The sequence below is a fragment of the Podarcis bocagei genome (genome assembly GCF_964188305.1).
Source record: "Podarcis bocagei genome assembly, chromosome: 15".
NCBI classification, from domain to species: Eukaryota; Metazoa; Chordata; class Lepidosauria; order Squamata; family Lacertidae; genus Podarcis; species Podarcis bocagei.
The window spans coordinates 21,395,328-21,418,729 of record NC_138141.1 but is presented as its reverse complement, the minus strand read 5'-3'; the positions used below and the strand labels follow the sequence as shown (position 1 = coordinate 21,418,729).

Here is a 23,402-nt window from a genome sequence, read left to right as displayed (position 1 = left end):
TATTTCTCTCTCTCAGTGCTTCAAATATTGGATGAGTGGAACACCTTCCACTTATGCAATAGATTTTCTGCTTGCTCCCTTCCACACGCCCCCCCTACACCCAGTTTGAAGTTGGATAATATGTGCAGTGTAGACATACCCTGACCATTCCTTCCTCTCTCTTTTCTAGCGAACTAAAACAATTGCAAATCGTGAGGTCTGAGCCCATGGCTTGCTATAAAACCTCCTCTGAATAATCAACCCGGCAGTCAGCCAAGAAGCCACTCTGAAGCCTTGCGATAGTGTGAGTCACAAGGAAACACAACTCACTTCTGTATCTGAAACAGGTAAGCTTTATCACATGCAAAGTATTTGGCGGCAATGACTTGACACCGTATCAAAGCTTACGGGCGTAAGGAAATATTGATAAATCCATTGACGGCAGTAATTTCCGCGGCACAGGGCTTTGACTGCAATCGGTAGGCATACCTGAGCTGATAACCAGTGCTTCCTTCCCAAGCAAGTTCTAACTAACCAAACAGGTAACAGTCCCGTTCCTTTTCAGAGGAGTCCAGCTTCACCCTCTCTCATTAAAGCCATATCAAAACATAAACAACTTGAATGGTTGGATGCAGGAAGCAATCTGATTTATACATATTCTGGCCCATCTAGTTCAATACTGTCCATACTGACTGGCAGCTGCTCTCCAGGGTTTCAAGCAGGGGTCTCGCCCAGGTCTTTCTGGAGATGCAGGGGATGGAACCAGGAACCTTCTGCATGGAAAGCAGGTGCTCTACCACTGAGCCACAGACCCAGAGGGTAGTGAGCAGAAATGGGGAAACACAGATATGTGCCATTCCACATAAAAATGCTGCTTATTGCCTTTTAACAGAATATGCGCAGCTTGCAGACTTAACATATAGAATAAAAGAATAAGAAGAACATAACATTTAAAGAAGATTGGAAAAGGTTTGTTGAATATATGGGAAATTACTGTGTACAGCTGAAAATGTTGGAAGCATTAAGATAAATCCAACAGTGTAAGTAAGTTTTGATGGATGTAATGATGGAATACTGAACAGTATAGTTTTTGTAAAATATGCAGGGATTTATGATATGTAAAATGAATCATGGAAAGAGCAGAAGGGAAGTCCATGATATCTTAAGATGCACTTTAAATTGTAAAACAGAAAATTTAATAAAAGTTATATTAAAACAAATAAAAGGATCTTTGCCTTTAGCAGGTATAAGGAAGATCTCTAATGGTAGCTAATTTTTAACAAAGGCCTCCACTGCCAGAGGTGGCACCTTGTTTATGAATTGCCCCCTTCAGAGAGTTCCACCCAGCACCTTCAATCCTGAGGGGAGGGTATGTCACCCAGTGGTCAAACACCAACATTGCACACAGAAGGGCTTGGGTTCAATTCATGGCATGTCCAGTTTAAAGGGCCTCAGGTACCAGGCAACAGGAAAGAGCTGGGGTTGATGGCTATGCTGCATAATATCTGGATGGTACCAGGTTGCTGGTGGCTGATAGAAGGCAACATATGAGTTTAAGTTATTGGGTTAAGACCTTTCCACCTGCCAGTTGTATTGCGAGAGAGGCCAATTTAATAGGCTGTTTAATTTTAACTTATTATAGTACCTTTATGCACCGTTTGCCACAAAATATCTGTCTACAGTACAGCCCTTCAGATATCAATGGAGTAAGCTGACCAGAGACAGCTTTTTGAGAAGTAATTGTGTGTGGTCTGAAACATGAGAATGGTCCAAGGATGCATTGCACTCCCATAATGGCTTCCTTGCTGGATAGTCCCGGCTTTACAGCAGGGCTGGAGAGCTATTTTCAGCCCAAAGACACCATTCCCTCATAGGAAACCTTCCCGAGGGGCTGAATGCCAGCTGTGGGTGTGGCCAGAGGCAACATTAGGCACAGCCAGAGCCACAGATCTGACTCTTAAAAAGGTAAAGGTAAAGGGACCCCTGACCATTAGGTCCAGTCGCGACCGACTCTGGGGTTGCGGTGCTCATCTCACTTTATTGGCCGAGGGAGCCGGTGTACAACTTCCAGGTCATGTGGCCAGCATGACTAAGCCACTTCTGGCGAACCAGAGAAGCGCACGGAAACGCTGCTTACCTTCCCGCCGGAGCGGGACCTATTTATCTACTTGCACTTTGATGTGCTTTTGAACTGCTAGGTTGGCAGGAGCAGGGACCAGGCAACGGGAGCTCACCCTGTCGTGGGGATTCGAACCGCCGACCTTCTGATCGGCAAATCCTAGGCTCTGTGGTTTAACCCACAGCACCACCCTTACTTTTGCACAATAGACCAGTGTTTTTCAACCTTTTTTGGGCAAAGGAACACTTGTTTCATGAAAAAAATCACGAGGCACACCACCATTAGAAAATGTTAAAAAATTTAACTCTGTGCCTATATTGACTATATATAAAGTAATTCTCTTGAATAGGAATCAAATAAACACAAAGAAAGTATTTTATAATTACTTTATTATGAAATAGTAAGTAAACAGAAATATGAAAAATTTTAAAATACTTTATTCAGTGCGCAACCTGGGCCTGTTTGGCTGAACACAAAGCTAATATTCTGGCTGAAATCGAACGTTGCGGACCGTTCTCTGCTCAGCGGGGATTGATCCGCTGATCCCCGCTGAGCCGGCGGATGACAGCTCTGTCTCCGCACTGTGTGCGGAGAGGGAGATGTCAGAGCCCCGCTGCTCTCTATGGGGAATCGGATGAGAGCGGATCGCCTGTCTGCTCTCATCCGATCCCATCCGATCTGATCCCCACCCGGATGGATGGAAAATAGGGTGGACACAGTCCGGCGCCCGCCTAGTGGGCGAAAATTTGACTTTTTAAAAAAAAATCTTTCGAATTTTTCAATTTTCTCCACGGCACACCAGGCAACATCTCGCGGCACACTAGTGTGTCACGGAACAGTGGTTGAAAAACACTGCAATAGACTATCTGCCAACTGCACAAGATCAGATGGTTCTACATCGAGCAGCCCCACCCACCCACCTGTCCATCTTTCATCCAGGCAAGCCAAAAGCATAATCACAGCCGGAAGACAGTTTCCACCAAGGCAAAGCATTCAAAGTGTAAGGAACATGGCCTGGGAGAGGTGTAGCTTCAGTAGAGATGTGGCCTGGAAAGTACGCTATAGACTGGGGAGCATCCTCAGGGCCAGGCAGAAGTCTTTGGAGAGCACATTCAACCCCAAGGCCTGTGGTCTTCCAATTCCTGCTTTACAGCCTCAATTCAAAGCCCATTTGAGTTGAAAGCGGCGTTTCAAGTCATAACTTTGAATCTGGACCACCAGCAAAAGCTTTGCAAAACACTAATCTACCAATCTGCTACACACTGTTACCTTTCACCCTCATCTGTTCTAAACGCAAGCACCAGGAAACCGCCTTGTCTTTGCCAGAGATTGTTCTGTAAATATTTCTACTGACCCACACATATTTTAAACATTTTGCAACTGACGACAAATACCTGGCTGGAGGAAATAAAACCATCTGCCAGTTTCAAAGCCATCCAGCGAAAAGCCTGTTAAGGCAATGTGGTTGGCTCACTAATCCTTGGACAAAAATTATATCCAATGAGCATTATTTTATACTTGTCTGAAGATTCATTCCCCTGAGGTTTGGGTACAGTTTTACAAGGTGCTGCTGTGGTCTGTCATCCAGTCCTTGATGGAGCCTGCCCATGGGCTTGTGCCCAAGTCCATATTAACCCCATGCATTTCACCGCATCAGACTCTTGTGTTGCTGGCCAATTCCAGGCAGATGGAGTTTTGATAAAGATATCTTGTTTTAAGCTGTTTCTGTCCAGCAATGTGTTCATTGTAACCCATGCCAAGACTAGCAACACAAGGAAATAGCCAGCGCCTCCCCCCCCCCCAATGAATGGAGTAAATATTTCAGGAGTAAACAAAGTGTGCATCTAGACAACCCACCAGAGATATATGAAGTTTTTGGACCAGCACTTACTCCACATCCCCAACAAAAACATAGGAAAAGTATATATGACTCTACTTGCTCACAAATATTCCCTGTCACTCAACCCACCCCATATCTTCTATTGACCATCAACTTCCCTGTGTCCCCCCATTGATCCTCAGTTTTCCCGTGCCTCGACACTGACCCTCTACTTTCCCACAGCCTCTCATCTCTCTCCCTCCTCTTCACACCTTTGTCAAAAATCACATTGTAAGTTCTATAGGGCAAGAAACTGTTGCTTTATCTTATGTTCTTCTGCAAAATGCCGTAAACATTGATGCCTGACTGCACAAATAGTGTGATCTTCTGATAGATAAACAGACAAGCACTGCCAGAGAATGAATGAATCACACTCTTGCACGCCACAAAACAGAAGCTTGGCTGGCAGGTAGGAGAGGCCAGGTTCTTAGTTCCTGCGGTCACCATTCGTGACTAGAATTCATTTATACGGGGAAGGCTATAGTCTGGCCAGGGCAAATTGTGTCCTATGCCCCTGTCATTGACAGGCTCCCATAACAGGGATCCTTGGAGAGGCTGTACACCCAGGAAACCATGAAAAACACAAGCCCCATCTCTACAAAACACCTCATCTTAGCAAAACACCGTTTGCTAAGTCTGTGATGACAACTTTAGGAACTGGGTCCCATCATCAGAAAAAAATTGAGACAGAGAGGAAGGGGCTGTATTCATATTATTGCTGAGTAACACATCTCATCAGCAAAAGGATTTCCACTTGTGCAATGGGACTTCTCCACTCTCCTCCCCCACCCCCATAAATCTGCTGCAGGGGTTCCTCCAATTCTCCAGAGCAGATCTGGGGACAGTGCAGGGCACATGGCAGGGAGAAGAGTGCAGGAAGACCCATTGCACAAGTGGAAATTCTTGCACTAATGGGATGCATTAGTTGCATACCACCCATAGCCCCCCAAAATATGGAAAAACAACAACAGACAAAGTCACATTAAAAAAACCCCTGGTGAAATTGGTATGAAAGAAATTTATTAATTGACAAAACAAGACTGCATGTAAAATGAAAATATATGCACATATGTGGTAGCTACTGTTGGGAAACAATTACAACAATTTCTCCAAACACAGCAAATGATCTCCTGGGTTGCACCTCTTTTCATGCTCCATCAGAACAAGTAGAGAGTTTCTCACAGATGGCCGCTGAAGACCACTCCCTTAAAATGTCTGGTTGATCTTTTCAAAACTATGTTGATCTTTGTGCTTTTCAAAACTAAATTCATCTGAGCCAGGGGTCAGCAAACTTTTTCAGCAGGGGGCCAGTCCACTGTCCCTCAGACCTTGTGGGGGGGCCAGACTATATTTTGAAAATAAAATAAAAAAAATGAAGTCCTATGCCCCACAAATAACCCAGAGATGCATTTTAAATAAAAGCACACATTCTACTCATGTAAAAACACCAGGCAGGCCCCACAAATAACCCAGAGATGCATTTTAAATAAAAGGACACATTCTACTCATGTAAAAACACGCTGGTTCCCGGACTGTCTGTGGGCTGGATTGAGAAGGCGATTGGGCCGTATCTGGCCCCTGGGCCTTAGGTTGCCTACCCATGCTCTAAGCTAAGCTCTTCCTCAAGAACTTCATAGATGGAGCTACTAACAATGGATGTATTGTTCTCCAAAACTGTAGTTTGTGGGGACTCGGGGAGAGAGTGCCAGCCTATATTGTCTCCTTAGGGAAAGATGAAAATCAGTGAACAACCACATGCCCAATTATTGACTAGAATGTCGTCACAGAAAATGGCAAAGCTTATGTAAGCAAGAAAGGGTAGACACAGATAAAGAGCGAGAAACAAAAGCAGAATTGCAACTCAGGATTTTAAAAAAGACAGAAATAAAAACGGGGTTGTGTTTTGCTGAAAAAGGAAAAAAGAAATAAGTTGGAAGATTACTGGGAGAAAGATATTTAAAAAGTTGTTAAGGCAACATTTGAAAACTCGCCAGTCTTTGTAATGACAAATGTTTCTGGGGAAATGAGCAAGACAGGACACTGAAACATACTAAAGCTGCTGGTGGTGTGAAGGGAAAGAGAGGAGGAAACCCAGAACCAAAAAGGTTCCTCAGATGGTGATGTTGCAAAGAATGTGGCAGAGTTCAGCGCAGATAACGAAAAAGAATAAAGAACCAGGAAATTCTCAAAGGTGGTGGAAAATGCTGCCCAGGTGTATGGATGGTGGTGTTTGAACTGGTTGGAGAAAGACTGAACATGCACCACAGGAAGATATGTGAGATCAGTTTCAGAAGCTATTATAAGATGCACAGGTTGGGAAGCAGAGAGGGGGAATCCTCAGCAACCTCACAAGCTTATTTTTTTTAACTTAGTACCAACTTCATGGGCACAGAAAATTTCCCAAAGATGAAACCAAGCTATGACACCACAAAGAAGGATATAGGCATGTTGGAATGTTAGTAATTCAGGGGCATTGTGGAAAGGGGAAATACTCTTGCAGGAAATGTTGGCAGACTAAGGAATTTGGAGTTTATGGGAGAGGGCCACATGGAACCATAATTAAGACATTTGTGGGGAACTGTAAGTAAGAGGTGAGAATGTTCTTACTCAGGGAAGTATCTGAGAATGTACTAAGGAAATCTGGGAGCATAACATGATAGATAATATATCTATTCAACTTGTTTTGCTATGTTGTTTAATGCTCTTTTGCTTCAGTATGTTTCATAAGGCCAGTTGTTTGGGGAAACAGGGAAGAAATAGAAATGTAACAAGTGGGGTTGAGGGTAGGGATGCAGGAGAAGTTCAATTCAGTTTGCGTTTAAAGGCAAATCCAATTCTCACACTATACAAATGGAAACACCCACCTTTTGAAATTTGCACTCTGAATTTTGCGATGCAGTTCTTCAGCCAAGCGATTTGTACACAAATGATTATATTAAGCAGTGCATATGATGTATATATTATAAGAAATAACATACAAACATGCATTATCTTAGGGGGAAACTAAGTATTAAGGAAAATATACTTTCAAGAAATCGTGTATTAGGCAAAAATGAATACAAAAATGTGTATATTAGGAGAAATTAGCACTAACACACTGGATAATTTTCATGAGGATTTTGCTTAAAACAAACCAACCACAAACTGTTGTAGAAATGTGAAAAAGCTGGATTTAAAATTGGAAAAATGAGAGAACCAAGGTTGACAAATCCTTCCACCCCTGCTCACAACAGTTTCACACATGAGCCCGTAGGTCCCAAAACATGGGTGACCCATGTCCTGGCGTTTCACATATAATAAAAAGGTTTCTTTTAAAACAGCATGGCTGTTATGGCAGTGAGTAAGCTTCACCAGTAAGCTCTCTGTCTGATGCTTTAGCCCACCAAATAATTTTTGAAATCAATGCTTGTGCTCTCATCACTCTGCAGTCCAAGCATTCTCACAACTGGATGTCACAAATAATTTCCTCTGCCTATTTTCTCTCTCTGCCTCTCAATTTCGCTTCTGTCTCTGCATATGTAAAACATGTTGCCACAATCTTGTGAAATAGTAATCCGTGCCTCTCTCTGGCCAGCCACCTTTCCCCAGCCTGCAGATATGTGAAGCAGAAATTCTAAAAGGTATTCTCTTACAGAGTCCTGTTGATCACAGATGGCGTCTGTACCTTTCACCTTGCAGAAATGGGCCAGAAGCATTTATCTTCACTTAACATCACTTGCTCATCCTCACACAGTCTCCCGCCACAGCCCCCCCCCCCCATTTCTTCATTTATCTTTCTGGAGCCACTGTATGAGGCAATGGCCTCTTCTGTTAAAGAATTTGTGTCTCCAGAGAATTACCTGTATGTAAGTTCACAGTTGACATTGACAGAATCACCTGCAAATTGTGCATTTATCTCTGAACTGTCTTTGGAACATCGGGGAGTAGCATGGGATGTAGGGATGGTGGTGGGGAGAGAGAAATATGATTCAGACCACATTTAAAATGAATCTATCTAATTTGTACTTTCTGAAACAATATGAGACCAAGACACAGCCATCCTTCAAAATCCCCTCTTCTCTTAATTTTTCAGTGCAGTTTTCAGCCAAGCACAAAAGTGCATTTGCTAGGGTACAGTATGCATGCAATTGCATATATTGGTGAAAATAACATACAAAATGCATTCTGTTAGGAAGAAAATGTGGATATTAAGCAGAACTGCATGCAAGCATTAATATTAGGAGAAATGTTGATGAATGTTCATGAGGACTTAGAAGAAAGTGCAAGCTGATGTTTAAACATGAGCTGAACTTTTTTTTGGGGGGGGGGAGGAGAAATGGGGAGAAGCAAAAACTGTCAGATTTGGCCATCCTTGCTCAGAAGAACACTTGGGCAACTCCGTATTATCAGCAGGGACAAGGAAAAAGAGACAGCAGTGTTGATTCATCTCTCCAGAAAAGAATACTGCTTTGTAGGGGAGGGGTTATATTCTGGGGAAACGGATCCTTTCCCCCATTTATAATAAACACAATTTAACCAAACTGTTGTGTAGTCAGCTCTTCCCAAATGGCATACTGGGAGTGTAGCTTTCCACCTGGCACAGACTCAAGGGACCCCTGATGTCTTACTTGCAAGCGCAATTGCAGAGGGGAAATGCATTTAAATCTTACAAGGAAAATCAGCATGCCCTAGAGGATCTGAGATTATGAGAACCTTAAGAACAGACGAGGGAAATTAATGCCAAGCAGATTGATGGCACAGCCAGAGGACATTCTCTCTCTCTCTCTCTCTCTCTCTCTCTCTCTCTCTCTCTCTCTCTCCAGAACCTTGGCTCCTGAAGCAACTGAGATGCAACTCCTTCCAGCTCTCTTGGCTTCCTCCACCACAGAAACATGCTTATCGCTGTTCTGTGTGTTGCACCAAGCACCACGGCAGTCATAGGAATGATAGACAGCCAGGAGGAATCTTGCTTTGGGAGGTTCAAATTAGTGTGAGGTCTTTCTCCTCCCTGCTCTGCATCTTGTCAGGGGCTGATTCTTACCATGAGATAAGAAATGTTGGCACATGCCTTCCAGAACTGAGGAAGGGAGCATGTATTATTATTATTATTATTATTATTATTATTATTATTATTATTATTTTGTTTTTAAAGAGAAGTGATTTAAACGCAAGCCAGATTTCATTCTTCACCTCCAGCGCATTCACGGTCTCACCTGCCGACAAGCTTCAAGGGCAATTAATGGTTATCGAGGAAAGATAACGTGCCCAGTAATTTTAATGTCCACAATTGTCAGAAGTCTTCATAAACACGCCTGCCCGATTTTAACCTGTTATTTCATGTCTCTCTCCCTGGGTCTGATGCTGAAAACTGATTGCAAATATGACCTCTGACACTGGCCTGGTCTATCCTTGCGACAGAATGAGGTGGTGTTAGTTGTCAGAATGTATTCAGAAATATGATACCTGTGGGATGTTAGCATCCAGAATGCATATGCAAAGAATTGATTGCAAGGGCTACAGAACTCTATGATGTCAAACACTCTGTGGCAGTTATTTTCAGTTGGTACAGTTATGGCAGTTAATAGAACAGTCTTAACAGTTGTGCTCTGCTGCTTCCGTCTACCTCAGAGTTAGTCTGCAACAGTTTAATCCAGGCATAGGCAAACTCCGGCCCTCCAGATGCTTAGGACTACAATTCCCATCATCCCTAGCTAACAGGACCAGTGGTCAGGGATGATGGGAATTGTAGTCCCAAACATCTGGAGGGCTGGAGTTTGCCTATGCCTGGCAATCTATGTAAGGCATATTAGCATCTTAAGAAACATCCACCTGCATTGTATATATTTTATCTGCCACTGAAAGTACAGTAAGTAAAAACTATATGTTATTTAAACTTTAGAAGAGAGTGTCTTGCATAGTTTTCATAAGATGAAAAAAGAGAACTAATTAAAGAGTCAAACAACCCAGGGCTGTCTTCCACATTCTCTGCAAATGGGAACTAGAGTCTAATTCCCACCATTCTACTTAAAAATAATAAAAACTTTACTTAAACCTAGGAAACGGCCTCCCACCAGGTCAGAACATTGGTCTATCCAACCCAGTATTGGACTTCCCAGTTGGCAGTCTCTGAGGCACAGCGTGATCCACCTGATCCCTTTAACGATAAACACCAAGGACTGAATTTGGGGTCCCCTGCATGCAAATTCTATGCCCTGACACTGAGCTATGGCTCCTACCCTGTTGTTCACCTTTATTTATTTCCTTACATTTGTATTGTGCTTTTCTTCTCTCATGGGACACAAGGCAGCAGACATGTGGTTCTGTCAGGGACTGGACAGAGGAGAAGAAGACAGTTCAGAATTACAAGAGGGGTCAATTTGAGGGAGATCACAGCTCAGAGGAAGATGAGGAGGAAAGCTTGGAAATAATGGGAGAGGAGGAGGCGGCAGAGCCGGAGCAGCTGGCTGACATGTTATCACTATTTTATTTTATTTTATTTTACTTTATTTTGGTAATAATATTTATTAAATTTTCCATTTTAACAATCCAATAAAAACCACATTAAAAACATTCCAAATTATAAAATAATAAAACAATCCAAATTTAATGCCAAATTATAAGTCTTTGGTTGGCTTCCCATGCTCTGAGGTTGAGGGGTGAGGCTGACATGTTATCTCTAGAAAGCATTCCAGACCCACCAGCTCCCAGAATCCTGGTGAACCTTAAAAGTTGGAGACCAAAGGACCCAGAGACCCTAAGCGGCAACCATAGCGGGGTGGTGCTGTTGATGAAAGGAGAAGTGGAAGAGAAGGGTGTGTGTGGAGATTACTCGGGACAACGCCATTATTCCAAGCGGCTGCATTCCCAAGGCTCTCTCTGTAAATATTGAATAAATAAAGTAAGGCAGCTGCCTCCTGTACCATCTTCAGACCAGCCTTCCCCAACCTGGTGCCCTCCAAGATGTTGTTGGGCTCCAACTCCCATCAGATGCCCCCAGCTGGAACCGCCAGTGCTTAGAGGATGGTGGGAATTGTAGTCCAGCAACATCTCATGGGCACGGCGTTGAAGGTGGCTATTTCAGGTGGCTATTTCAGACCTTGGATAAACTTCAGAGGCACCCAAGGTTTCTTCAAAAGCCACAGTGAAAGGCAACGTTAACCAAGGAGAAATGTCCAAGGGCCCCCGAGAGTTTGCTGAGGGATTTTGAAAGGGTTTATTGGCAACAGCCCGTCACGGATATTCAGCTCACAAAGGAGCTGAGCCCTCTTTTGAGAGCATGCCAAGCTTCACTCACACTACCTCACACTACCTCTCCAAGTTAGTTGGAAAGGACTTTTTTTAGATGAGTCACTAGGACTGTCCACTGAGCCAACTTTCCACTGAAAAGAGTTTGTCACCCTGCAAAGGTTTGCATGGCTGACTGGTTGCCTTTCAACCCCCAAAGTGCACACTTTCCGCTAGGCCTTTCCTTTCCCCACCCCCTCCGACACTCTGGCAGGTGAGAAATCTATCAATTCAGAGGCGCAAACCAGAACACACAACTGTTCTCCTTCCCTCCCCCCGCTTGCATTTCTGGTATAATCACAAACACACACAGTAAAATAATAAGCTCTTGAGGAGATACAATGGAAATCCTTTTCTGTTTGCAGAAGTATGGAAAGCAAACATTCGCTTGATAACAGAAACCCCAAGGAGCATAATTGTTATGATTCAGAAAGTGTTTCCTTCTCAAGGCAGTTGGGGATCTTGGCTTGTATCTCAAAAAATGAATTACACAAAATATTTTCTCACACTTTGGCACACACTGTGCACATATTTTTTTTTTAAAGAAAAGAAACCATTCGAAACTTTGTACTCATGCAGGCCTGATTCCTTGTGCACTACAATAACGTACAGTGGTACCTCAGGTTAAGTACTTAGTTCGTTCCGGAGGTCCGTTCTTAACCTGAAACTGTTCTTAACCTGAAGCACCACTTTAGCTAATGGGGCCTCCTGCTGATGCCGCGCCCCGGAGCACGATTTCTGTTCTCATCCTGAAGTAAAGTTCTTAACCCGAGGTACTATTTCTGGGTTAGCGGAGTCTGTAACCTGAAGTGTATGTAACCTGAAGCGTATGTAAACCGAGGTACCACTGTACACTGTGCATACACCAGGACAGCAGGAGCTTTCTTGAATAGCACTCACAGGCATGCTCACATTACAGACCACCACCTCCTCTTCCCAGAGAACCATAGGAACTTAAGAGCCCTGATGGATCAGGCCAACGGCTCATTTAGTTAAGCGTCCTGTTCTCACAATGGACAACAAAATGCCTATGGAATGCCTATGGAAAGCAGGACCCTGGGAATTGTAGGTCTGTGGAAAACACCTTGCCAAACTACAGCTCCCAGGATGCCCTGCGGGAAGCCAAACTGCTTAAAGTGGTATAAAACCACTGTGCATTTGTAATTTAGATGAAATCTTAGCGTAGGCAGTGATTGTGCTATGCCCTCTGTACAGTCAAAGAGGAAGTATCAGAAGGCGAAATCGTTTGCATGTGTGATTTGAGGTCAGAGCGCAGACTACCCTGTGGTGTGGTAAACGGAAGCCCCTTAGCATTTGACAAACACAGAAGCAAAACTGAGACCCTGGACTTTAGACAATCATGCATATTATTTCAGTTGTGACACACAGTTCACACTTATTCTGCCTTCTCTCGCCGCCATTCCAGCTTGCTTCTACGTTATTCCCTTTTTAAACTCATTTAAATCAGAGCACCATCACAACTGCAGGAATAAAACAGAGTTTGCACCTGCTGAGCACATTTACTCCGGAATAAGCGGCAGTTTGCTGTTGAAAATGGTGTTTCAAAAGTAATAAAAGGAGCACCTGTCATCAAACCTGAGTTTCAGGTGAAGCATCCTTTTGCGGTTAGGCTCATTTACATGCAGGGGTGGGTGGGTCCCAATACATCTGGCTGCAAGAAGTCAAGGACAAAAATGGTGTCTTCCTCCGATGGTGCATTCAGAAGCAAATTGGACCAGCAGCTGAATCTTAACATCAGCAGGGGCAGTGGGACAATGTGTCTCCTCCACACTTCCTTTGTTGCTGCATTTTTAGCCACAGGCTGGCACTTTAAAACTCCTTGTCGTGTGTGTGTGTGTGTGTGTGTGTGTGTGTGTGTGTGTGTGTTTGCCCTGGTACTTTCCCCATAAAAACTCACCCTTTTGCCACTGAATCAGACCAAACTCAAATTGCTGTTTGTTCTGATTCAGAATGGGTTTTCATGGGGAAAATGCCAGAAGAAGAAGAGTTTGGATTTGATATCCCGCTTTATCACTACCCTAAGGAGTCTCAAAGCGGCTAACATTCTCCTTTCCCTTCCTCCCCCACAACAAACACTCTGTGAGGTGAGTGGGGCTGAGAGACTTCAGAGAAGTGTGACTAGCCCAAGGTCACCTAGCAGCTGCATGTGGAGGAGCGGGGAAGTGAACCCGGTTCACCAGATTACGAGTCCATTGCTCCTAACCACTACACCACACTGGCCAGGAGGAAGAAAATTGCTTTAAAGTGCAGACTTGTGCCTAGGAAGCATGGGGCAAAAACAAGTGTGGATGAGCCCAATGTCTTCCTGCTGACAGCAGCAGGCTCGTTGAGGGGTATGCAGAGCATGTGCAGGCCATGTAATAATAATAATAATAATAATAATAATAATAATAATAATAATAATTTATTATTTATACGCCACCCTTCTGGCTGGTTTTCCCCAGGCACTCTGGGTGGCTTCCAACCGAATATTAAAAACAATACAGCGTCAGACATTAAAAACTTCCAATAATAATAATTTATTATTGGCCCATATGGCTCTGTCATCCTCCAGCATCTCACTGTCATTCCCCATTTCCCAGAACCAGCTGCTTGAGGAAGCTTCCTCACTCTGGCTAATGGTAGGACTGGCCCTATTTATATGCACTTAGGGTGGGGAGAATGAGCCTGATTGAGTCTGGGCTTCATGTTGATCTTGGGAAGGAGGATAAGGACAGGGACTTGGGAACACCAGGAACAGAAAGTAAAAGAGGCAAGCAGGCTGGGATCAGGAGGACCACAGGATGGAAAGAAATTGGGAGCCAGAAGAAAGCGGGTCTAGGAATCAAGACCTCCAGCTGAACCATACATGCTGGAAGCAAGTGCAAGAGGAAGCAATGAGTATGGGGGCAAAAAGGGGAATATCTGGTAGACATGAATGCGAGGAGGAAACCTATAAAGCTGGCAGTGTGAGGAAGAAGCTGTTAAGCTGCTCTATCTTCCTTCCTCTTGGAGAGACTAACTGGAAGCCGGAGCTGATCAGACAAGATCACAGCTGGGACTATTTTGGGTAGGTAATCTCAGAGCAGGTGGCTGGGTTGAGGAGGCGCAGAAGGACATCTGGAGGCAGAACAGCCTCTGCTTTGAAATGCTATTTTAGATGGTTTTGAGTGTGGGAGGGAAACGGTAATATATTTCATATTAGCAAGGGAAAAAATAACTAATTGCCAGTCTGCATGACAGGTTATTTACCCATCGAGCCCAGTACTCTGACTGGTAGCAGCTTTCCAGGCTCTCAGGGAGGGGCTCTTTCCAATTCCCTGTTAAGTTCATCTTCTCTCAGCTTTCCAGTTTTCCAGTCTTCAGTCACACCCATAGCACACTTTTAAAGTGCTCCCTTGAATCCTGGGAACTAGAGTTTACCCCATCACAGGGCTATAATTGCCAGCACTTTGAACAAACGACAGTTTCCAGGATTATTTTTTTTTTGGGGGGGGGGCGAGCAATGTGCTTTAAATGTACTTATGGTGTGGATGAAGCCTGCATTGGGTTTGTGGTCTACCATATTTTTCGCGCTATAAGATGCACCAGACCATAAGACGCACCTAGTTTTTGGAGGAGGAAAACAAGAAAAAACAATATTCTGAATCTCAGAAGCCAGAACAGCAAGAGGGATCACTGCACAGCAATCCCTCTTGCTGTTCTGGCTTCTGGGATAGCTGCACAGCCTATATTCGCTCCATAAGACACACACACATTTCCCCTTACTTTTTGGGAGGGAAAAAGTCTTATAGAGCAAAAATACGGTATTTATTTTTTAAATTTGTAAGCATTTTAGTGCAAATCTCTCCTAATACACACATCTTCATATGTAACGTTACCTACTAGAAACATGTTTGCTAGCTGTTTCCCTAATATGCGTTCTGCATGTTATATTTTCACTAATTAAATGCATTAATAAGCACACATTACTCTGGTATATGCATTTTTATACACATTATTTGGCTGCAGAACTGCGGTGCAAATTTTGGAGAAGTGTGAATTTCAAAGAATGACTGCTTTCCTTCACGTATTCTTCCAGAAAGTGTGCGTTAAGCATGTGTGCATTAAAATGTGAACCAAACATAATTGCTCCCCCATGTCTACCTACTACCCCCAACCCTTTTAACTTGAGATGCCAGGGGTGTAATGCAGGGCCTTTGACACCTAAAGTGTGTCACTGAAAGATAGCCCATTCGCATCAAGGAGGGCCCTGCCAAGCAGAATTGCCTGGGATCAAACCAGGGGGCCTTCAGATTTCTAGTCTAATGCTCTCCCAGCTGAGCTACTTTGGCTCCTGTGTTCACAAGGACGTTGCCACATCAATGCCCTCTCCACACCTTCCTGTGCCATCAGGGTAAGACTTGGGGGCAGACATTCAGGGTCCTACTCAGCATAATGAGCAGAGATGAGGGGCCCAAATGCAGTATGATGGGCTCTGCCACTTGTTGCACTAGGTGAATTAATATTACACATTATCATCGAGAGAGAGAGAGAAATGCCACACAAAAACTCTGCAGTCTAGGACTCTGCAGTCCCAGAGGATGTCTTTGACTCTAGTAAGTACCGTATTTTTCCGTGTATAAGAGGCCCCCATGTATAAGACGCTCCCTATTTTGGGGGACTCAGATTCAAGAAAATGGGGGATGTATCAGTGTATAAGGTGTCCTCTAATTTTTGACATTATTTTTAAGGGGGAAAACCTAGTCTTATACATGGAAAAGTACGGTACAGTGGTACCTCGGGTTAAGAACTTAATTTATTCCGGAGGTCAGTTCTTAACCTGAAACTGTTCTTAACCTGAAGCACCACTTTATCTAATGGAGCCTCCTGCTGCTGCTGCGCCGCCAGAACACGATTTCTGTTCTCATTCTGAAGCAAAGTTCTTAACCCGAGGTAATATTTCTGGGTTAGCAGCGTCTGTAACCTGAAGCATCTGTAACCTGAAGCGTATGTAACCCGAGGTACCACTGTATAGGCTTCCTACAACTTCATGCTCTGTGATTCTCCTCAGTTGGTGGGAAAGTGGGGACACAAGAAGAGCCAGGTGCATCCTGGGACTCGAAGTCAACAGCCCTCTTCCATTGCTTGCCTCTCCCCCGCCCCCAGCAACCAGTAGTAAGTGGCGCAGGCTGTCCCTGAACATGGAGGTTCTACTTTGCCATCATCGTGAATTTGACAGTTTGCATGAACAATAACATGGAAGCCACACAGCCGTCGTCCCCCCCGCCGCCGCCCTCAAAGAGCTATGCTGCCATGTTTGTCCCTGCAGCCCTCAGAATCTCAAGAGGAGCGCCAAAAAATGACACTACCTTGGAAGGGGTCCTGAAGAGGGATCTCTCTGTGACCTCAAGAGTACCTTTTTCCTCCTTGGCTGCTGCGCAGTTGTGTAAGAGGTAGCTGGCCTGTGGGAATGCCTTGTGCTTCCTACTGCGGTTGTCAACTCAGTGCTGGGTCAACACGCAGAAGACAACCCTTGTTTTCCTGATTGTCAATTGCTCCCATCGCCCTGTCAGTGAGCTCGTGGCCTCAATTTGACGCTGTGTGTGTCACCACGATCCCCCAACAGTGTCAATTATCCAGCAACGCTCACCCACCCACCCTTGGTGCATGCTGAGGCCTGTTTGTTGGAGAGACTCTTGCAGGCTCCCTTCTGAAATTGACACGGGTCTAGCTTTTTCCCAGGGTGGCATTTGATTTTCTAGAGCGAAGCTGTCACTTAAAGCTGGCAAGGAATGGATCCAACCCCCACCCCCACCCCCGCGCCCTCCCCATCTCTGGTCACATCTGGGTCAGGATGTTTCAATAAACATTTAACCCTGCGCAAAGATATTAAGCAAACACCAGGCTGGGAGTGTTTACTCAGTGATCAAAAGCCCTTGAGCAAAAGTAGAGCTGGTTATAGCACTGGAGAATTCAGAGTATATGGCTGACAGAGCATGTGGGAAAGCGTTTTGCACGGGCCTTATTGGCGCATGTGGCAGAAAAGAAAAACCCCACCAAGACAAAGCAGTAGTGGCCTATGTCCAGTGCTTAGCTCTCAGTGCTGGAACGGTTAGGTTGCAACAACCAGAAAGGCTGCAGACTCCTGGATACTGAGGACTCCAGCCATGATGGTGTTTGCACAGAGGGAATGATAGCTGTCAGTGGTAGGGATGAGCAAATCTTGTCAATTTTTGTTTCTTCCAGTCTTCACATTTCCACATCAGTTGTGATTAATTTCTGTGCAATTTTTTCATAATAGACACTTTCTTTTCTGTGCAATTATGCCTGATACGCATATTTTTTGCAAAACAGCTTCCTCTAACATACTGCGTTTATGGATGCTATTTTCATTTATGCACCTTTTTAGGCATGCAGTTCCTTAGTTTGTGCGTTTTTGTACACATCGCTTGGTTAGAGAACTGCACTGCAAAATCTGGTGTGCAAATGGAGGTGTGCAAAATGCCGAAGGCGGCTGCATTTTGGTTCTTGCACTGTTTCAGAAAGTGCAAATTAAATATTAACTGAATTGGATTTGTCTGCCAGAAGGTCCCAGATTCAGTCCCTGGCATCTCCAGTCATAAGGACCAGGTAACAGATAATGGGAAAGCCCTCTGCTGTAGATCCTAGAGAGCCATTGTCTGGCCAAGTATGCAAAGATACTTGCCTTTGTAGAAGGCTAATACCTCAATGGCAGAAGTCCCCGCTTCAGTCCCTGACATCTCCAGGTAGGGCTGGGACAGATTCCCTGTCCGAAACCTTAGAGAGCTGCTGCCAGTCAGTGTAAGCAACACTGAGCTAGATGAACAGGTGAGCTGCCTCAATAGATTGCAACTTCCAGTTTTGTGACAAGATTGGCCTAAATGGGCAAGGTGTCTCTTAAAGCAGGGTCTTTGCTTATATGTATATCCTAGACATGTTAAGACAGCATCTCAGTTCATGGACTTGAGCTTCCTGGCCAGGGAATTGATGAAGAGGCAGGTTTGAGAGGCAACAAGGGGTTGGGCAGCAGCCAAGAAGTATAGCTCCAACAAATATACAGTGGTACCTCGGGTTAAGTACTTAATTCATTCCAGAGGTCTGTTCTTAACCTGAAACTGTTCTTAACCTGAAGCACCACTTTAGCTAATGGGCCTCCCACTGCCCCACACCACAAGCGCATGATTTCTGTTCTCATCCTGAAGCAAAGTTCTTAACCTGAGGTACTATTTCTGGGTTAGCAGAGTCTGTAACCTGAAGCGTATGTAACCCGAGGTACCACTGTACGCCACCCTGAGGGAATGCGAGTCACTGATGCAATATAGTGGGCCGTGACCTGGGATTGGCTCTTCAGGATCACATGACATACTCCCAGGACCAAGAGGTCTCTGGTCCATGATATGATTTTATCCTGGTTTAAGCTACAGTTTTAAAAATAAGGAGAAGGAAGTTGGGATCCAGAGGATGCCAAACTCCGCTCCAGGCATCACATGGTTTGGTCACTCTGCCATGATGGCAAATACACATGAAGTGAGAAAATGTCACGCTTCATGATGGGCTCTTTCTGCTACCAATCATAAGAGTGTATGAAGAGCCTACCGGATCAGGCCAATGGGCCATCTAGCCCAGCGTCCTATTCTCACAATGGCCAACCTGTGGGGAAATCGCAAGCAGGACCTGAGCACAAGAGAACTCTCTCTATAACAACAACCACAACAATTTATTATTTATACCCCACCCATCTGGCTGGGTTTCCCCACCCACTCTGGGCAGCTTCCAGCAAAATATTAAAATGCAACAATTCATCAAATATTAAAAGCTTCCCTAAACAGAGACTGACCAGTTAAAGATTTGCTTCACTACAGAGAATGGGGCCGGTGCCAGACCTGAGTCGGGGGGGGGGGGACTTTGGTAATATGGCACCTTGAGCGAGGACAAAATTTGGGGGCCCTTCCAATATTTCTTATTTTTACAGTAATTCATTTTTGTACAGTTGCTTTTTTATGAAGCTTATCAATAGGTACTGTATAAATATTATTATTATTATTATTATTATTATTATTATTATTATTATTATTATTATTTTGCGCCCTCTTGGATTGGTGCCCTGTGTGGAGGAACCACCTCCGCCACCCTAAATCCAGTGTTTAATAATAATAATAACAACAACAATACCCCACCCATCTATTAAATATACAATACAGAATTAAACATTAAAAACCTCCCTAAACAGGGATGCCTTCAGATGTCTTCTAAATGTCAGGTAGTTGTTTATTTCTTTGACATCTGATGGGAGGGCGTTCCACAGGGCGGGCATCACTACTGAGAAGGCCCTCTGCCTGGTTCCCTGTAACTACGCTTCTCGCAGTAAGGGAACCGCCAGAAGGCCCTCAGAGCTGGACCTCAGTGTCCAGGTAGAACGATGGGGGTGGAGACACTCCTTCTAGCAGCTGGTATTCAAAAGCATTACTGGATCTGACCATGAAGGCAGAGCATAGCCACCCCCTGTGCTACAGTTAGATATGGGGCAGAAATTTGATTCAGTTCACAATTTAAAGACAAACACATCAAATCTACGCTTTCTGAAGCGGTATGTAAATTGAAACACAGCTGTCTTTCAAAATTCAAACGTCTCTGAATTTTGCAGTGTGGTTCTCCAGCCAAGCTACGTGTTCAAAAATGCACATGCTAGAATAAAGTCTGCATATATTAGTGAAAAGAACATGCAAAGATTCCTTATATTAGGGGAAATTGATTTGCAAAACTGTGCATGGTAGGCAATATTGCATATAAACTGGGAGAAGCCGAAATTGACAGATTTGCCCATCCTTAGCTGCATTTTACCTTTCAAGGTGGGGAAATCTATTAAGAACCCTGCTGATGTTGTTAGCAGTCAAGCAGCTGCCTTACGAAGCCTCGCTGAAGTTCGTTCCCCCCACCAACTTTTCCCAAGGTGGCTTCGCCTGAACGGAGGCGCACATGATGGAACACATCACACACGACGGTTTCATCTTTCAGTCTTACTTCTCAAGAACTCTTAGAGCTGGGTTCTTAACCCTCACCTGCTGCAGAATCAGTGAAGGATAAACATTTGACACCCACCTTTTCATTTCAACTGGCTGTGCTCGGGATGTGCAAGTATTTGGTGTCCTGAATTTCCGAGAGGACTCATTTGCACAGTGGCAGTTTAAGAACTGCGCTAAATGGATCCGTGATCCTGCATCCTTTCCTCAGCAGTCACCAACAAGATGCTTCTGGGAAAGCCCCAAACCAGGGTGTGAAGGACAGAACCCCCCCTCCTACTGTTTGTCCCCAGCACCTGGTACTCAGAGTTTTAAGTTGTGGGTGAACATATCAGACGACACAGCGATTCTTCAAGCAGCTCTTGTTTATTCACAGACCCAGAACAGAACTGAACTGAAGGGTTCAGCCAGCCTGCTTATATAGAGCTCCACTACAAAGCAACAGTAACCACTTTCTGTAACTATCCAATCACTGAATGCCACTTTCAATCCCTTATTTGCATATGTGGACCTGAGTGAAAACTATCTACAGTATCCCCCTGCTGGCCCAGGGTGAGAACTTCAGTACATAACACAGAGGGACACTGCTTTTGAACCTGGGGTTCTATTTTGTGTCCTTTGATAGGACTCCATGAATTTGTTTAATGCTTTTTAAAATCTCCCTAAGCCAGTGGCCATCTTGTGGCAGCAGATTCCATAAATTAACTGTTGGTGGTCCGTTGGGCATTTCCACAAATGCCCCAAATAAGAAAACACTTCCAAGTGTGTGTTGGTTCACAGCCAGAATGTGGCTGGTTAAAAGTTCGTTTTTTTAAAAAAAGCATTCGCAGTAATGGCAAACCAAATGGAGTAGCAGCCTCCAGTTCCAGTTGGGATGGAGGAGAAATTCAGATAGCTTAATTCATACTTTTCAAAACAACACATGGTCCAAAACACCACTATCCTTTGAAATTCACACTTCTCCGAATTTTGCAGTGAAGTTCTCCAGCTAAACAAGGCATACAGAAATACATGTATTTGTATAAGATAGGGTTGCCATACATCTGGAATTTCCAGGACATAGCCAGGATTCGGTCGTTGGAAACGGTGTCCAGGCAGAAATCTCTGAAATGTCTGGGGAAATTCAGAGGAATGGCAACCCATGTCAGAAGTGTAGATTTTGGCGAATTTCCTTAAAAATAGCTCAAAAGCTTCATATATATATTTTTCAGATTTTTCCATAAAAAGCTAAATAACTTTTGCGTCTGGATTTTCACTTTTAGAAATATGGCATCCCTAATATAAAACGTGCCTATAAAGGCATATATTAGTGAAAAATAACAAAAGTACAGTAACATTTATTAAAGGAGAATTGCATACAAACATGAGTTTAATAGGCAAAATTTAAGTGCGCTTAAATGGCACTTAAAGTTCATGAGAACTTTAAAAATAAATAAACATAATAAACGAACAGAAATGAGGAGAACTGTGCTTAAGATTTGGGAAAGTAAGAAACAGAGAGAACCAAAGCTGAAAGCTTCATCTGTCCCTGTTGATGGATGTACATACTATACTTTTACCTGCTTTTTCTGATTTGTCAGCCACTTTGAATTTATGCTATATAGAAAAGAAGGAGTGAAAGAAATAAAGGTGGTTGGGTACCCTGTAGTTACTCTGTGTTAACAGGCATTCTGCACATGCTCAAATGCAATAGCCCAACAGCAGCTGCCAGTGGCCTGATCGATGCCATTCCCCTTAACTCTTTGCTGATTATTTGACATTTTTTGAAGGCAGATGCAAAAGATAAGATTCACTTTCTAAAATGGAAATTGTTTGGTTGGCAACCACTGTTGTCATTAAAAAAAAAAAAATAGCATTGCTGCAATTGTGAATCATTCAGTGACATTTGATTCATGGTGACTAATCTGACAAAAGCATTGGAAATATTCTCTCTGCATTATACATGCTGGAAATTTGCTTGCTCCACAGAAAGTAAATCGACTCGCCAAAAAAGGTGAGTAAAAAAGGGACGTGACAGAGGTAAATGATATTATGCATTGTCTAGAGAAAGCGGACAGTCTTTATCCCTCTCTCAAAGAAGCTGAATGTTGGAAGAAGGTTCAGGACAGACCAAAGCAGGTGTTATCTCACATAGTGCATAGTTAACCCATGACATTTGCTCCCACTGCCTGCAGTTACAGCCACCAACTTGGATGGCTTTAAAAGAAGGTTGCATAAGCTCCTGGTGAAGAAGGCTACTCCTGGCTACTAGCCTGCTGTCTATACTCTACTTGCTCTGTCAGAGGCAACATGTCTCTGAATAGCAGTTGGTGGGATTCACAGTTGGGGAGTGTTGCTGTTGCACTCAGGTTTTGCTTTTGTTGTTATTGTTTACATTGAAGAAAATTAGGGTCACATTAGATTTGATGGCACATTAGATTTGCATAAATACGGCAGGTCTTGCAAGCCTGAAGCCTGTCAACCCCGGCAGTAAAGGACGGCACTGTTATTCTCTAAAAACCAAGGTACATGGAATCCCAGGAAATGTCATAACATCGTGTTATCTGCCTGCAGCCGAGCAAGCTTTCCATTAGGAGCATACAGAGGGTTCCCATTTCTCATATGAGGAACTGAGGCTAAGAATGAATACAGTGGTACCTCGGGTTAAGTACTTAATTCGTTCCGGAGGTCCGTTCTTAACCTGAAACTGTTCTTAACCTGAAGCACCACTTTAGCTAATGGGGCCTCCCGCTGCTGCTGCGCCGCCGAAGCATGATTTCTGTTCTCATCCTGAAGCAAAGTTCTTAACTCGAGGTACTATTTCTGGGTTAGCGGAGTCTGTAACCTGAAGCGTCTGTAACCTGAGGTACCACTGTAACTTACCTAAGGCTTCCAAGGATAGTGGTGAAGTTAAAGCACTGTTTTACAGAGATGGAGGATGAAAGAATGTTACGAACGTAATGATCTAAGAAGAGCCCTGTTGGATCAGACCAAAGTCCCCTCTAGTTCAGCATGTTGTTCTCAGAGTAGTCAATTATGAAGCCCTAATGGTGCTGGAGGAGACTGTTGAGAGTCCCATAGACTGCAAGAAGATCAAACCTCTCCATTCTTAAGGAAATCAGCCCTGAGGGCTCACTGGAAGGACAGATCCTGAAGCTGA

General features: G+C 43.9%; 1 protein-coding gene across 1 annotated transcript in view; it reads right to left on the bottom strand.

The window, feature by feature from the left end:
- POU2AF1 (POU class 2 homeobox associating factor 1) overlaps positions 1-23,402 on the bottom strand; it is a 33,046-nt gene that overhangs the window by 8,577 nt on the left and 1,067 nt on the right. The gene's annotated exons all lie outside the window — the stretch shown is intronic.